Source organism: Benincasa hispida, chromosome 7 (genome assembly GCF_027475165.1).
Source record: "Benincasa hispida cultivar pf3 chromosome 7, pf3_genome.v1.1, whole genome shotgun sequence".
NCBI classification, from domain to species: Eukaryota; Viridiplantae; Streptophyta; class Magnoliopsida; order Cucurbitales; family Cucurbitaceae; genus Benincasa; species Benincasa hispida.
The window spans coordinates 58,499,887-58,518,318 of record NC_143484.1 but is presented as its reverse complement, the minus strand read 5'-3'; the positions used below and the strand labels follow the sequence as shown (position 1 = coordinate 58,518,318).

Here is an 18,432-nt window from a genome sequence, read left to right as displayed (position 1 = left end):
TTACGACATTTAGACACATTGACTTTTTGTTCAACATTCTAATATTGTAACATTTACTTAAGTTTTAGTTTCTAAAATTTATGTTTGTTTTCTTTCAATTTTTTTATTATAGTTTTTTCATTTCTTAAAAAATAATATTTGACTTCTTAATTGAATTCTAAAATTTTAAAAATAAAAAGAATTATTTTTTAATTTTTAAAACGTGATTCGATTTTTGAAAATATTGGTAGAAAGGTGATTAACAAACCTTATAAAATGGAAGTAACGTTTATATATCCGAAATTTTAAATTAAAATTTGAAAGAACTTTTAATGAAAATGAATCTCACAAAATCCAAAAAAAAAACAACTTTTAATATGGGAAATTGCATGGAGTACATGTCAAAATGAGCTCTGTTGAATGAGATTTTTTTTTTTTTTTTTGGGAAAAATTTGATTTGTTGAAAATAACTTCGTATTTGTATTAATTTTAGTATTGTGAGTACAATCTCTAATAAATGATCATTTAATGTCTTTTCTAAAAAAAAGTAAATTCGTCTTAGGGTTTTGTAGCTTGTTCTTAATGTTGATTTGTCTTGAGGGCTCTATAGCTTGTTCTCGACATGGATTTATCACGAGAACTTTGCAGCTTGTTCTTGATGTTAAATGCATACGTTTGATTTGAAGAAGCGCAATGCAACGATGTTCTTGAAGTTGGAGTTTTAACATAAAGTTTGTATCTCCAAAAAACTTCGGTCTTCAGGGTGATTTAGCATAGAGTTTTAAGATAGGCTTTATGGACTTGGACTTAGTTGGTTCATGAACTTGGTCCTTTGGTCCAATTAATTGGACTTGGGTGTTAGTTGACTTTTGGGCCAAATTATGCTTATTTTTTTTATTCAATTAAACTTAAACTCAAATATTAATACCAAATTGAATCAATTATTTTATTCGATCCAACGGTCACACGATGAAAACTTGTGGCATCCCCATAATTTGCCAACTTATATCTTGAATTTCAATTTGGAACACATGTACTTTTAATTAGTCTCACATTTGATCATTTATAATTTTGTCATTAATTTAAAAAATGTTGTGACAATTTGTTATATGAACAAAATTTCTCATTCAACAAATTGGAATTGATACGCATTCATTCTTTTGAAGTCGAAAGCTCAATTTGCATACTTACAATTATTATTCAATATGCATAATAAAATAGTACATTTAAAAATCATATATTAAAATACATAACACAAAAAGTATATTTATAATGATTAAAAAGAAAAAGAAAAAAAAAAGTTAGAGTTTAGTCCTATCATCTTAAAAGTTTATTAATGTTGTAATTATAAAGATACAAACGACTAAATTCTAGAATTTTTCCAACCATAAAGATTAAATTTATTATAAAATATTAAATAACCTGTAAATTATCTTAATAATTAATATTTGGCCTGGGGTGGGGTCCATCCGTAAATTAGGGTTTAAGAACAACTCTCCGGCTGCGAAAAGATTTAGACGTCTGAGTCTCAATTTTCTAATTGGATGATTAGAAAAAGTCTAAAACAGTGTTCATAAATTTCACCCCCTCAATCAATTCCAATTTGGACTCTTAAAAAAAAAAAAAAAAGCCCTCATTTTCCAAATGCCAATTGCCACGTTGGCTGGCAATTAAGAATATTTTGTTATTATTATATTCTATTATCAATGAAACATCCACGAAAACGATGTGACGGTTTCCGAAGACCAACACTTTACGACTTGTCGTTCCCTACCCTTTCGTTCCATTTGACTTTTCGTTAAATCTATGGCAGGTAATTACAAAAATTTCTTTTTCCACGAAACAGCTGCTAAACTAATTCTCCACTAATTAAATTAATTATATAAATTCTGGAAATATTTTCTAAATAGTTTTTTTAATATCAATTTATATCTCTAAACTTTAGAAAATAAATCAATTTATGGTGTGTTTAAAATGTATTTCAAATGTTTAATTTAAAAAATAAGTAATTTTTAGAAAAATTGGAGTATTTGACAATAACTCAAAATACAATATTTTCAACTTTTGTCAAAATTGTTTAAATAAACATGAACTTTTTAAAAAATATTTTTTCTCAAGTTAACCCAAACGGACTCTTAAACTCTAAACTTATAATTGTATCCATAAATTTTCTAAATGTATCAATTTATAGCTTCCATTATGTTATTTGTGCAAAAACTTTTGTAAGACTAAAATTTATTTTAATTAAATTCCTAAATTTTTGTAAATGAATCAAATCAAACTTTAATTTGAAATCGTCTATATATTTATTCTAATTGACCATTATGTAAAATCAACATTTAAAGAAGTTTACACATTCGAGAATTAATATGTGAATGAATTTTAAAGGTAATGATAATAAATTGTCTAAATTGATTGGTTAATGAATGATTTGAAAGTTTAATTAACTTAAATTACAAACTTTATATGCCAAACAAAATCAAGAGGAAATTATAAGTGGGGAATTTAAATGAATATAATTATTAGTTTAAAATTTTAATGAATGTAATTTATAAATTTTAATGTTGTAATTATTAGTTTGTTTTGTTTCCTATCTCTTCTCGTGGCCATTGCTTTCTGACGGAGAAACTCATTCAAATCGAACCTTTTCATATGTGTATTACAACTGGACTTCCATTTTCAATTCTGCTTAATTTTCATAATTATTTATTACCCAAAATTTCCTCTTATTTCATGAAAAATCTGGAGTTAATTTAGACTTCGTGGGAAAAAAGGGAAAAAAAAAAAAAGTTCTAGAAGAATGAATTATGCTATTGGTAAAATTTGATTAAAGAATTTCATCTAACCTACATAAAGTCCGCTCAAAGTAAAAGATGACTTTTAGGGCTTTATTGCTTCCTTTCATTGGTTTAGTTGAGTTTCTATTTAAGCTACTTTTAAGGTTTTTTTTGTTTTTTTTTTTTTTTTTCGAGTTTAGATGTTATTAGATTCATCTCCGATTTTACTTTTGGACTATTTTTGAATTTGTTTAATACATTCAAAATTACCATAGTAAATTTAAATCCAAATCCTATTAATCAATAGAATACTAAAATATTTTTGTAAAATAACATGGTTTTACTTAAACACTCACTTCATCTATCTAAAAAAATCTAGCTTAAATCTGTTTAAATTTTTAAATTTTAAAAAGATTCCAGTATATCTTTTAATCATACTTTTATTTGGTTCATGTTTTTTTTATTCTATTTTATCTTATTTTTTTTAGAAGGATTAATATTATTAATGTTAACATAGTAGTACATGAACTTACCACACAATAAGGAATAGAGATATATTTAATTTTACTCACATTTATGCTATACTAATATACATTATTTTAATTTTTTTTATTATTTAAATGAGGAACTATATAAAAAAAAATAATAATAATAAAACAAGGTGCATATTTATTAAATTGAGATTTAATATAGATGAGATTTAAAGAAAGAGAAGGGAGAAAGATGATTTTATTGAGATAGATAAAAAAGAGAATAGAGATTAGAAAATGATAAATAATATAATTAAAGTAAATTACCATAGTGGGAGAGGTAGGTATCAGCCAACCATTTACCTAAAGTAATTTCTGTTGTGGTATTAAAATGACCATGGTCTTGGTTAAAACCTTCATATGTGTCAAAGTTTATAGGTAATTCCAAGGCATCGATGGTCACCACATCTGGTAGCTCCTTACTGACTGCATCTTCTGCTGCCCTCACTGCGGGTAAATCATGAGTATCATGCTTCATCATAAAGTCATAGAGGGCTATTTTAACAAGAATGATGGGTAAAAATCTTGGTTTTATATCATTGCGGATGTCCGTGAAGAAATTCTTTAGATTATCTTTGTATCTATTAGCTGTGTCGCTCATAGCTGCATCACTCTCCCCTTGAAACCAAAAAAGAGCACGTACAACCCCGCCTTCTTTATCTGATGCTTCGATTCGTTCAATAAAATTTTTATAAAATGTTGCATTAGGATTGCTAGGATTTTTAATCCATTGTTCAATTAAGGTGCCACCTCTAGCACAAGGAACTAAACCTACGATGCCTGCTTTTGGCCCTGCTTTTGCTAGCAATTGGTGAGCAAATGACATTCCCGGACCAATTCCAACAGTCTTGCCGATGTCGATCCCCTCATGGAGAGGCTCTCGTGCCATCTCCCATTGGCCCGCAGGGTTTAATCGTAGGATGGATGGGTCAAATTGACATTCTGGTGGGATCAATCCATCCCACTCGAGCTGTCCCACTTTATTATTCTCAACCCCACCTCGACCAGCCATATTGCTCTGACCAGCAAGAATGAATATGTTCTTAGGAGAAGTAGCCCATGAAAGGGAAGGGCCAAATAACATTGTACATAGCAAGATTGATAATCTAAACAAAGACATTGTGATTCTTTGTGTCAAGTAGACACAGAAGAAAAGTGTAAAATAGGTTACACTTGTCTGAAAAAGTTTATAACTTTTCTTCTGTGTCTATTTGCACAGACACAACTACTCTCTTATCGGATTTTTTTTTCCCTTTCCTTTTATTTTCTTGGCTGATCCTTGCCTCTGCCTTTCTACGTGAGTGAATCTTACCCTTTATACTCAAATTTTAAATTCTAATTTTAGTATATCTGGCTTTTAAAGTTATTTTTAGTGATGAGTATTCGTGGCTAAGTGTTTGTTACCTTTAATTCTTTTGGACCACCCAAATTTTGTTAACCATCTATTTGTAGGAGTATATAAAAAAAAACTTCGGCGAGTTCGTTTCTTCTTTTTCCCATCTTATTACATATTGTTTTGATCTTCTCTTTCATTCTCTTAAATCGAAAGCATTAATTCCTTTTCGAGGTAAAAATATAAAAAGTTATCTCAAAACTCTATATTAAATTCAACATGTGCTTTAACTATAAATTTATACCATAGTCAAATCATAAGTAAATAAATACTCTTTAAAAATAAAAACCAAAACCATGATCACATTTGAAATTTTGAGCGAATTTTAAAATTATAATTTAAATTTACCTTTATTGATTTGTCCTTGGACTCGGGTGCGCCTATGTTGCTATGTGGTCATGATTACACATTCGTTAATTGATTACTTGCAGTTTGAAATCTTAGGATAAACTGCGTTGTTAGCCTAATATTGTATTTAAATGATATAATACATATAAATAAATAAATAAATAGCTGGGATAACGGTCACCTCAGATAAAATTGTATTTGAATCCCTCTCAAATAGCCTATTCAATCCTCTAAAATGAAATTGATCAAATTCAATTACATGTATATGCATATATCTTCGTACAAAACTTGTCCAAAAGAGGAAAAGATTATATATTAAAATACACGAAATATCCTCATCAAGAAACACAAGAAACAACAGATTTATTATTGTTATTATTATTTTTCGATGACCAAAAATACAAATAGCATCAAATGATTGAACCGTTACGAATGAGCTAAGAAATTACTTGATATATATTGCAATATATGGTATAACTTCTAAGTTTAGTTGGAAAGCATTTACAATTAGTGATAATTTAGTTGGGAAGCTTCATCCATTTAACATTGTTCTATACTAAATGAATGTGTAGCACTTTTAAATCTAATAATTAAGTATATAATAATATTTTTAAAGAATTGCAAATATATTAAAATCTATCTATGTTAGACTATATCATTGGTAGACTCTTTTTTGTTATAAACTTCATAAACTGAATCTAAATTTTGTTATATCAGTAAATTTTTTTTACATTGTATTATATTTGCTAATATTTTTGAACCAAATTGCTATATTTACAATTGCATCATAAAAGAATGGGTAGCAACACCATTGATGTCTTTAGGGTTGACAAGAGAAATAACAAATTTAAAGTTTCATTTGAAAAAATGGCAAAAATGTTTCAAAATTATAAAAATAGCAATAGGAATTTATATAATAGAAAATACTAATTGGTAAATGATAAAACTACCCTAAAACAACAAAATTAAGTACAAACGAGAATGCAAAGATACACTACTTCAAAAACAACTCAAATACCACAAATACACTCTATCTAAACATTCTAGAACCACAAATACACATATCTAAACATTCTAGAAGCAAAAATTAAAAATCACCCAATATGGTTTTTAATGCTTCCAGCTGCTTATAAAACGTGTGTATGCGAGGGAAGATGATGACTAGGCAATGAGGATCATTATAAACTTATGGATGCCTACAACGATGGACTTCCTACAAGGTGAGAAAGAGCAAAGCTGATTATAATAGCGGAGTCGTTGTTGGCAAGTGAGTATTTGAAGGAATTGCAACTTTCGGACGATATGACTATTGGAAATATGATGCGTTTGACACTAGACCAGTTATAGGGAATTTCAGTCTTCATTCTATGTGACCATCTTGCTCATAGGATCTTGAAAACCAACTTTAAACACTATCAATCCTAGAACATCATTATTGAAAACAATGTTCAAAGTAGAAACAAAAGTAGGAAACATGTGTACGAGTGAAAAAGGTCGGCGACTTGGCGAGGGTGGTTGTCAAAAGCTAGTCAAGACAATGAAATTCAAGAAAGAGTTGCTGAACGAACGAGTACAAACATGAGCTTGAGAAGAAGAAAATGAGATTTTGGGAGGCGGCTAAGTGAAAAAGATGAAGAAGATGAGATTCAAAGTTTTTTGTTATCTTATTTTGATGATGATGATGATGATAACAAATCAATTTGTAACAATATGTATAAAATAATGAAAAAATATTTAGGTGCAATTGAATTTGTAACAAATATTTAAACAAATTGAAAGTTATATAGATAAAATCAATTTGATAATAAAGATAAATTCAAATATAAATTGGAGAGAAAAATTAGGATTTTTTTATTATGATTAATTCGATAAGTAATTAGATAAAATCTATTTTGATAATAAAGTATAAATTCAAATATAATTCGGGAGAGAATAATTAGGAAGGGAGCTCGTTTATTTATAAATACACTGTATTTATTATTCCATTTTCATTTAAGCTTCAAAAATTACACTGTATTTATAACTCTATCAACCATAAAACCTACTAAAAAAGTCTAATTCATTGTAGAAACATATTGCAAAAGTGAATACTTATTTGTTTGTAAAAAAGATAAATAAATGGTATAATAATATAATAAGATGATAATGAATAAAAGGTGATTAAAAAAAATACAAAAATGATAAAATTTAAATGAAATATATAGTTTGTTAGTCGATAATATGTTTAAAATATTAAGTAAAATTCTAAGCAAGATAAAATAATATATATAAATAAATTAAAAATTGATTAATTATGAATTTTTCCAATAAATGGTCAAATCAAATCAAAACAGATATGAAACCGTCAATTCAAATTTTCAAATGGGACAAAAATCCAGTACCTTTATCTCTTGAATCAGTTAGGTTGAAGTCCCATAGCTAATGTATCCATTTACACGGTATTTCTATTAATAATTGATACACAGTCTCCATTTACACGGTATTTCTATTAATAATTGATACACAGTCTCATTGTACACAGTATAACAATTACACAATACTAAAAAAAATTGTTCATCGACCATACCATGAATGATTTGGGAAATAAAAAATTATATGTCATGTGCACGATATGCTTTTGCTAAAAAGTCTTATTATTTTATTTATTATTTTTTTTTTTTGACAAAAATCAAAAGGTTACTGCGGATTTTACTATTTCCTCCTATTTCCCATGTTTTTACTTGCTTTATAGTGTGTCATTTGTGAAGATTCTCTTCCCGCTAATGGAACCATCACAGCAAAGGAGCCCATTAGGCCCAGACTTGCTGAAATCATTTGGGCTCAGCCCAATTGAATCAATTTCAGGTCGTGGTTTTGAATACAAGGCCCAAGACGAATAACCCTAACCCAAAGCTCAATTACGTTCAATTACTTTTCTTTTTTCCTTCTTTATTTTCTTGGGACATTCAATTGGGACATTGGCTTGTATCCTATGATTTTAGGCTTTATTTGAGAGTTTAGTAAATGAATTTTTAATAATCAATCCATGAATTTTAGAAAGTATCTAATAACTATCTATATTTTATTTTTTGTATTGAATAAATTATTCAACCTTAAAAAATGTCTGATAAGTTTTTTACTTTTTTTTTTTCTTTTTTTAATAAAAAAAAAAATCATGAGGATATTATACCAAAAATTAAAAATTTAGTGACTTACTAAAAAAAATAAAAAATATATATTTATTAAAGGGTTATTTTCAAATATAAGAAAATGAACCAAAATATTTATAAATATAATAAAATTTCACTACGATAGACCGCGATAGACCACAATTTTTGTCTATCATAACATAGATAGACACATATAGTAATCTATTATAGTCTATCGCAGATAGACTATGATATTTTGCTATTATTTCTAAATATTCTTGGTAGTTTTGTCATTTAAAATAATTTTTCTTTATTAAACTAATTAATTTTATAATTTTTTGAGATCACATTATAGGCTTTAATACCATATTACACATGAAATTCTATCTCAAAATCAATTAGTAATAAAAAGAGTAGCTCATCTATCTTATAAAAAATGTGAGATCCCTTAATTTTTCCAGTATAAGATCCTCAAGAACCCAAAACCAATTGAGTCTAGAAGAATAGAGTTTGGGGGCCCAAGCTTACTTGCTCAACCTGAGCGAATGTCAAGGCCCCAATTCTAATGAATGGGCACGACCCATTTGACTCGAAAATCAACAAAATCATATTTCGAAACCATGATCAAAAAATAATAGGTCAAATTTTTCTAACAAATACATCATTACAATCCTAAAAAAAGTAAGTTGATTTAGTTACAAAATCCTAAATCTTTTCACACATTTTCACTCTTCGACTTAGTTGTGCAGAATCCTCTTTCTTTTACATATCACATTCTTTCATTTCTAAATAACTTTGAAATTGTTTTCACGTAAAATCGGACTCTAAATTTTGGCATCAACAATCATGCATATGATAATTAAGAATATTTTGTTATTATCATATTCTATCAATGAAACGTCCACGAAAACGATGTGACGGTTTCCGAAGACCAACAATTTACGACTTGTCATTCCTTACCCTTTCGTTCCATTTGACTTTTCGTTAAATCTATGGTAGGTAATTACAAAAATTTCCTTCTCCACGAAACAGCTGCTAAACTAATTCTCCACCAATTAAATTAATTATATATATCCTGGAAATATTTTCTAAATGGGTCTTTTCTTTTATTATTTTTTTTAAAAATATCAATTTATACCTCGAAACTTTAGAGGATGAATCAATTTATGATGTCTTTAAAATGTATTTTCAAATGTTTAATTTAAAAAATAAGTAATTTTTAGAAAAGTTGGAATATTTGACAACAACTCAAAATACAGTATTTTCAACTTTTGTCAAAGTGTTTAAATAAAAATGAGATTTTTGAAAAATATTTTTTCTCAAGTTAATCCAAATGGACTCTTAAACTCTAAACTTATAATTGTATCCATAGATTTTCTAAGTGTATCAATTTATAGCCTCAATTATGTTATTTGTGCAAAAACTTTTGTAAGACTTAAATTTATTTTAATTAAATTTCTAAATTTTCATAAATGAATCAAATCAAACTTTCATTTGAAAATCGTCTATATATTTATTCTAATTGACCATTATGTAAAACCGACATTTAAAGAAGTTTACACATTTGAGAATTAATGTGTGAATGAATTTTAAAGATAATAATAATGAAGGATCTAAATTAATTATGAAGATTTGAAAGTTTAATTAACTTAAATTATAAATTTTACATGTAAAAAAGGAGGAAATTATAAATTCGGAGTTTAAATTAATATAATTATTAGTTTAAAATTTTAATGAAGGTAACTTATAAATTTTAATGGTATAATTATTAGTTTGTTTTCTTTCCTCTCTCTTCTCGTGGCCGTTGCTTTCTCATTCAAACCGAACCTTTTCATATGTGTATTACAACTGGACTTCCATTTTCAATTCTGCTTAATTTTCATAATTATTTATTACCCAAAATTTCCTCTTATTTCATGAAAAATCTGGAGTTAATTTAGGCTTCGTGGGAAAAAAGAAAAAAGAAAAAAAAAAAAAAAAAGAGTTCTAGAAGAATGAATTATGCTATTGGTAAAATTTGGTTAAAGAATTTCATCTAACCTCCATTGAATTTACTATATAACAAAAGTAAGATATTGGTGTGGTATTTGACATAAAAAATTCTCATACATAAAGTCCGCTCAAAGTAAGAGATGATTTTTAAGGCTTCATTGTTTCCTTTCATTGGTTTAGTTGAGTTTCTATTTAAACTACTTTTAAGGTCATTTTTTTTCGAGTTTAGATGGTATTAGATTCATCTTCAATTTTACTTTTGGACAATTTCAGAACTTGTTTCATACATTCAAAATTACCCAGTAAATTTAAATCCAAATCCTATGAATATTGAGAATACTAAAATATTTTTGTAAAATAAGATGGTTTTACTTAAACACTCACTTCATCTCTATCTAAAAAAATCTTTCAATTTAGAAGTTTAAATCTGTTTAAATTTTTAAATTTTAAAAAGATTCAGGTATAACTTTTAATCATACTTTTATTTGGTTCATGTTTTTTATTTTATTTTATAATATCTTTTTTAGAAGTATTAATATTGTTAATGTTAACATAGTCGTACATGAACTTACCACATAACAAGGGATAGAGATATATTTAATTTTACTCACATTTATGTTATACTAATATGCATTATTTTAATTTTTTTATTATTTAAATGAGGAACTATAAGAAAAATAATAAAATAAGGTGCATATTTATTAAATTGAGATTTAAAGAAAGAGGAAGGAGAAAGATGATTTTATTGAGATAGATAAGAAAGTTAATAGAGATTAGAAAATGATAAATAACATAATTAGAGTAAATGACCATAGTGGGAGAGGTAGGTATCAGCCAACCATTTACCCAAAGTAATTTCCGTTGTGGTATTAAAATGACCATGGTCTTGGTTAAAACCTTCATATGTGTCAAAGTTTATAGGTAATTCTAATGCATCGATGGTCACCACATCTGGTAGCTCCTTACTGACTGCATCTTCTGCTGCCCTCACTGCGGGTAAATCATGAGTATCATGCTTCATCATAAAGTCATAGAGGGCTATTTTAACAAGAATGATGGGTAAAAATCTTGGTTTTATATCATTGCGGATATCCGTGAAGAAATTCTTTAGGTTATCTTTGTATCTACTAGCAGTGTCGCTCATAGCTGCATCGCTCTCCCCTTGAAACCAAAAAAGAGCACGTACAACTCCACCTTCTTTATCAGATGCTTCGATTCGTTCAATAAATTTTTTGTAAAATGTTGCATTAGGATTGCTAGGATTTTTAATCCATTGTTCAATTAAGGTGCCACCTTTAGCACAAGGAACTAAACCTACAATGCCTGCTTTTGGCCCTGCTTTTGCTAGCAATTGGTGAGCAAATGGCATTCCCGGACCAATCCCAACAGTCTTGCCGATGTCGATCCCCTCATGGAGAGGCTCTCGTGCCATCTCCCATTGGCACGCAGGGTTTAATCGTAGGATGGATGGGTCAGATTGACATTCTGGTGGGATCAACCCATCCCACTCGAGCTATCCTACTTTATTATTCTCAACCCCACCTCGACCGGCCATATTGCTCTGACCAGCAAGGATGAATATGTTCTTAGGAGAAGTAGCCCATGAAAGGGAAGGGCCAAATAACATTGTACATAGCAAGATTGATAATCTAAACAAAGCCATTGTGATTCCTTGTGTCTGTGCAAGTAGACACGGAAGAAAAGTGAAAATAGGTTACACTTGTCTGAAAAAGGTTGTAACTTTTCTTCTGTATCTATTTGCACAGACACAACTACTTATTGGATTTTTGTTCCCTTTCCTTTTATTTTCTTGGCTGATCCTTGCCTCTGCCTTTCTACGTTAGTGACTCTCACCTTTTATACTCAAATTTAATTCTAATTTTAGTATATTTGGCTTTTAAAGTTATTTTTAGTGATGAGTATTCATGGCTAAGTGTTTGTTACCCTTAATTCTTTTGGACCACCTAAATTTTGTTAACCATCTATTTGTAGAAGTATATATAAAAAAAACTTCGAATAGTTTGTTTCTTCTTTTTCCCATCGTTTTGATCTTCTCTTTCATTCTCTTAAATCGAAAGCATTAATTCCTTTTCGAGGTAAAAATATAAAAAGTTATCTCAAAGCTTTATATTAAATTCAACATGTGCTTTTAACTATAAATTTATACCATAGTCAAATCATAAGTAAATAAATACTCTTTAAAAATAAAAATCAAAATCATGATCACACTTGAAATTTTTAGCGAATTTTAAAATTATAATTTAAATTTACCTTTTTTGATTTGTCCTTGGACTCGGGTGTGCCTATGTTGCTATGTGGTCATGGTTTCACACTCGTTAATTGATTACTTGCAGTTTGAAATCTTAGGATAAACTGCGTTGTTAGCCTAATATTGTATTTAAATGATATAATAAATATAAATAAATAACTGGGATAACGGTCAAATAACTTATTTTGAGTAGGGGTGTTCAAAAAATCTGATGACCCGAAAAAATCGATCAACCCAACCTGTGCGGGTTGGGTTGGGTTGGGTTCAAATAAATGAAAATTTTATGGGTTGGGTTGGTTCACGGGTTCACCTAATATAACTCAAATCAACCCGAGCCAACCCGAATTTATTATTAACTTTAAAATATATTTTTTTATTACATATAACACAATTATTTATACATATGTTGATTTTAATTTTATTTAGTTCCAATATTTTTTTAATAATTTATTTTTCAACAACTCTTAAAAGTAGTTTCTTTGCACTTTAGAAAGAAAATTTTCACTATATAAATTGAGTTGTTAATATTAATTTAAAATATAAAAATAATTAAATAAGATTTTTACATATTTACATGATACAAAATTTTAAACAAATGACCTGATTAACCCGAACCAACCCAACTCAAATATTTCAGAGTTGGGTTGGGTTCAGTTCATTTTTTAATAAGAGTTATTTGGATTGAAGAAATTTACAACGAACAACTAGGTTGAGTCTAAAAAGTTTTTCAACCTAACCCAACCCAACACATGAACACCTCTATTTTGGAATGACTTAAAATGGTTAAAACAAGGGAGAATTTCAAAAATAGAAAAACAATGGGAACTATTTACATAAAATAGTAAAATTATAGTTCATTTTTATAGAGACGGATTGAAGTTTATTAGTTATAGAAACTAATAAAAATCTATCACAGATAGACATTGATAGAAGTCTATCCGTGTCCATCAATATTTTTTTTATTATTTCTATAAATAGTTTGAAGCTAAGAAATTACTTGATATATATTGCAATATATGGTATAACTTCTAAATTTAGTTGGAAAGCATTACCATAAGTGATAATTTAGTTGGGAAGTTTCATTGATTCAACATCGTTCACTAATAATTTAGATGAATGTGTAACACTTTTAGGTCTAATAATTAAATATATAATAACATTTTTAAAAAATTGTAAATATAGTAAAATCTATCTGTCTTAGACTATATTATTGGTAGACTCTTATTTGTGATAAACTTCATAAACTGAATCTAAATTTTGTTATATCTATAAAAAAAAATTTACATTATACTATATTTGCTAATATTTTGAACCAAATTGCTATATTTACAATTGCATCATAAAAGAATGGGCAGCAACAACATCGATGTTTTTAGGGCTGACAAGAGAAATAACAAATTTTGAAGTTTCATTTAGAAAAATGGTAAAAATATTTCAAAATTATAAAAATAATGATACAAATTTATATAATAGAAAATACTAATTAGTAAATGATAAAACTACCATAAAATAACAAAATTAAGTACAAACGAGAATGCAAAGATACACTGCTTAAAAAATAACTCAAATACCATAAATATATTTTATTTAAACATTCTAGAATCACAAATACACACTATCTAAATATTCAAGAAGCAAAAATAAAAAATCACCCAATATGGTTTTTAATACTTCTAGCTGTGTGAAAGAGCAAAGTTGATACTAATCATGATAAAAAATTTTAATTTGAATTTAAAATAATAAAAAAATGAATAAAATAATGTACTAAAGATATATTAAAATCAAAATGGTGATAAAAAATTAAAAATTGATAAATTCTGAATATTTTTCGAAAAATGGTTAAATAAAATCAAAACTGATATGAAACGGCCAATTCAAAATTTTAAAATAAGAGAAAAATCTAGCACCTTTATCTCTTGAATTTGTCAGGTTGAAGTCTCATAACCGACGATTTCATTTACACTATATTTCTATTAATAATTGATACACAGTCTCATAGCAGACGATTCCATTTACACTGTATTTTTATTGAGAATTTGTACACGATATAACAATTATACAGTACTAAAAAAAACTGTTCATCGATCATACCAAGGACAATTTAGGGATTAAAAAATACATGTCATGTGCACGACATGCTTTTGCTAAAAGTCTTATTATGTTTGTTTTTTTGACAAAAATCAAAAGCACCTCCGATTTTGCTATTTCCTCCAATTTCCGAGTGAAGATTCTCTTCCCGCTATGGAACCATCACAGGAGAGGAGCCCATTAGGCACAGACTTGCTGAAACCATTGGGGCTCGGCTCAATTGAATCAATTTCAGGTTGTGGTTTTGAATACAAGGCCCAAGACGAATAACCCTGACCCAAAGCTCAATTACGTTCAATTACTTTTCTTTTTTCCTTCTTTATTTTCTTGGGATATTCAATTGGGACATTGGCTTGTATCGTGTGATTTTAGGCTTTATTTGAGAGTTAGTAAATGAACCTTTTTTTTAAAAAAATCGATCCATGAATTTTAGAACGTATCTAGTATCTATATTATTGAATAAATCATTCAACCTTAAAAAAATGTCTGATAAGTTTTTTAACATTTTCATTTTGCCCCCTTTTTTTTTTTACTTTAAATTCATGAGTATATTATACCAAAAATTAAAAATTTAGTGCCTTATTAAAAAATAATAAAAATTTTATATTTATTAAAGGATTGTTTTCAAATATAATAAAATGAACCAAAATATTTATAAATATAGTAAAATTTCACTGTCTATCTACGATAAACCACGATTTCTATCTATCATGATTCATAACATAGATAAACATAATAGTAATCTATCATAGTCTGTCGTAGATAGACTGTGATATTTTGCTATTATTTGTAAATATTCTTAGTAGTTTTGTCATTTAAAATAATTTTTTGAGGTCACATTATAGGTTTTGATACCATATTAGATAACATGAAGTTCTATCTCAAAATCAATTAGTAATAAGAAGAGTAGCTCATCTATCTTATAAAAATATATGAGATCCCTTAATTTTTTCAGTATAAGATCCTCGACAACCCAAAACCAATTGAGTCTAGAAGAATAGAGTTTGGGGGCCAAAGGCTCAAGCTTACTTGCTCAACTTGAGCGAATGTCAAGGCCCCAATTCTAATGAATGAGCACGACCCATTTGACTCGAAAATCAACAAAATCATATTTCGAAACCATGATCAAAACGTAATAGGTCAAAATTTTCTAATAAATACATCATTATAATCCTAAAAATAGTAAGTCGATTCTCAGTTACAAAATCCTAAATCTTTTCACACCTTTCCACTCTTCGAATTAGGTGTGCAAAATCTTTTTCTTTTACAGATCACATTCTTCCATTTCTAAATAACTTTAAAATTACTTTCACGTAGAATCAGACTCTAAATTTTGGCATCAACAATGTAATATTCATGCATACAAGAAAATAAAGGGAAGAGTGGGAAATGGACAAAAGCAATATATTGGAATCGCACGTGCGGAGTGGGGGAAGGGTGTTAGGGGTGAGGTGGATGGTTCAATGTTCCCTTACCAACTGGCCAATTGGCTGTTAGGAAGGGATTGTGATTTCAGCTGATTGAAAAATAAAGTCATAATATTGACAAATTCAATAGACAATTTTCACATGTTGGGACGCTATTTGTCCGCAGGCACAATATACATTAGCAAATGGGAATGCAACTTATATGAAGATAGTAAGCCAAATTTAGTGGCTGTATATAATTTATATTGTTTTGTCTATTCAATTGAAGTTTGGTCTTTAAACTTAATTTTGTCATTTCACAACCCCACTGATCAAACTCATACAATACAAAAGATATGGGGTTCCCTTTGTCTCATATTTTTCTATGCATTAAAACCATATCCTTCATTTTAGTGTACCCCTAAGTAACTTTTCTCATCCTTTACAAAACATTTCCCATTTCCTCTCTCTCTCTCTCTTCTTTTGGGACCCTTTGTTGTGTAATGGTCTCACAACAAAACAATAAACTACACCCACTACATTATCCACAATAAAACCCACAATTTTAAAAGGATATGGAGCTTGGTTTATGGCTTTAACAAAATTGAATTTATAAAAGTATGAAGGGTAGAACAAGACTCTCAAAATGTGTGTAGTTTATGAGTTCAACATTTGTGACAGTAATCATAAAGTACAAAAACGAATTTCAAGAGTTTAAACGATAGTACAAAATTAATAAATATATTGTCTGAAATAAGCCAATCGAGTCACGTGACCCAAATAGATTAGCCAAAGTGTTATTTATATGCAAAATTAACTACTAGTGGATCCAGAATAATTTAGTTTTAGGTTGATACCAAAATTAAGAAAGGGAAATGCACTTGACTTTTAGGTGACGTTAATATAGTGAATTTATTTGAAAGGAGAAAGAATGTGGCCTACAAAAGAGAAAATATATGCACACTGGTGTTGTACTTGCCACACGCACTGCGATGCTTTATCCTAAAGAGTGAAAGAATGTGGAAGTCAGAAAATTCGAGAATAGGATTCAAGTTAGCTCATATAGAGTTATAATTATGTATTTATAGTAAGTTTGACCTAAGTTTTCTCCTATTCCACTTTGCAATCTCATTATCTCACAATCTAATAAAGATAAGGAAAATTGGGTTCAATAGCATCATTTGGAGTTTCATTTGTGATTTTGGCAAAATGAATTTTGATTTTGAGTTATAGCAAGACGTCTAAGATGCACGTGTTCCTACTTTTTGTTTATCCTAAATTGCTCCTCAAATATTTAAGTTTAATGTAATTAAAATTTTTCATTAACATTTGGAATTTTTTTTCTTTTTGTAGATTTTCACCTAAAATCTTGAGAAGCATGTACTAAATCCTATCCCATTCTCATCTTCTTCTCCTTCTTCGTTAGCCCTCCAGCCACCTGCCTCCTCCAATGTGCCACTGTTCTGACAAGAAACCCAACCGCACACCAACGCCGTTCACACTTAGATCCCAATAGCATCGTCCAGCCACTCGTCTATGAGTTCAACTGCTCGCCGTCAGTCATGCTGCCCAGTTAGTCATCCACCTCATCCACCATCGATCGCACAACAATATCGTTGAACTAAAATTTGTCATCGATTGCTTTATTCGCTAGCCTCAATTGCCTCCTTCCCGTTCCTTCTACTCCACTATTTGTAGATACTGTTGTCTCCCTTTCCTTTCTCTCTCATTATTGTTCATCTCTTTTTTATTGTTATTACCACATTCAATAAAATAAGAAGATCATTCTCTTCATTGATAGATCGATCAAATAGATACAATAAACTCTGTTCTTTATATACAGAGCAAGTGATGGAAGGGAAAATAAAATGGGCTTAACAAACCAGAGCCCAACAAGCTAACATATTACAAAACGGAAAAGATAACAAAATTTTGTTTTAATTTCTTAATACTCCCCCTCAAGTTAGAAGATGAATATCTAGGACATCCAACTTGACTAAGACATTAGATAGAACAGAGTGTGATAATGCCATTGTGAACATATCAGCTAGCTAAAGATTGTAACGAATTGAAAGCACCTTGAGAAAGCCATCAACCATCTTATCTCGAACGAAGTGACAATCTATTTCAATATGCTTTGTTCTCTCATGGAAGGCTGGATTTGAAGCAATTGAAATGACAGCTTGATTATCACAAAAAATAGTGGTTGGAAGTGAATGTTGAATGTTCAAGTCTGTTAGTAGTTGGGAAATCCATAGCAGTTCACTAGTCACAGAGGCTAAAGCTCTGTATTCAACCTCAACAGAGGATCTCAATACAGTTGGCTGCTTTTTGGATTTCCAAGAGATAAAGGAATCTCCCAAGAAGATACAAAACCTAGAGATAGACCTTTTTGTATCTAAATATGCCTCTCCAATCTGCATCAACAAAAGCTTGAAGATGAGTAATGACTGGTTTAATCAGAATCCCTTGTCCTGGTGATCATTTTAGATATTTCAATAGGTGATGAACAACATTCATGT

At 28.9% G+C, this 18,432-nt stretch overlaps 2 pseudogenes across 1 annotated transcript; both read right to left on the bottom strand.

The window, feature by feature from the left end:
- Positions 1–3,488: 3,488 nt before the first annotated feature.
- LOC120082162 (putative carbohydrate esterase At4g34215 pseudogene) lies at positions 3,489–4,549 on the bottom strand (annotated as a pseudogene). The gene has a single exon (XR_016530946.1). The product of XR_016530946.1 is annotated as a putative carbohydrate esterase At4g34215 pseudogene (transcript).
- A 6,394-nt stretch (positions 4,550–10,943) lies between these two features.
- Positions 10,944–11,810, bottom strand: LOC120082151 (putative carbohydrate esterase At4g34215 pseudogene; annotated as a pseudogene).
- Between the last annotated feature and the right edge of the window lie 6,622 nt (positions 11,811–18,432).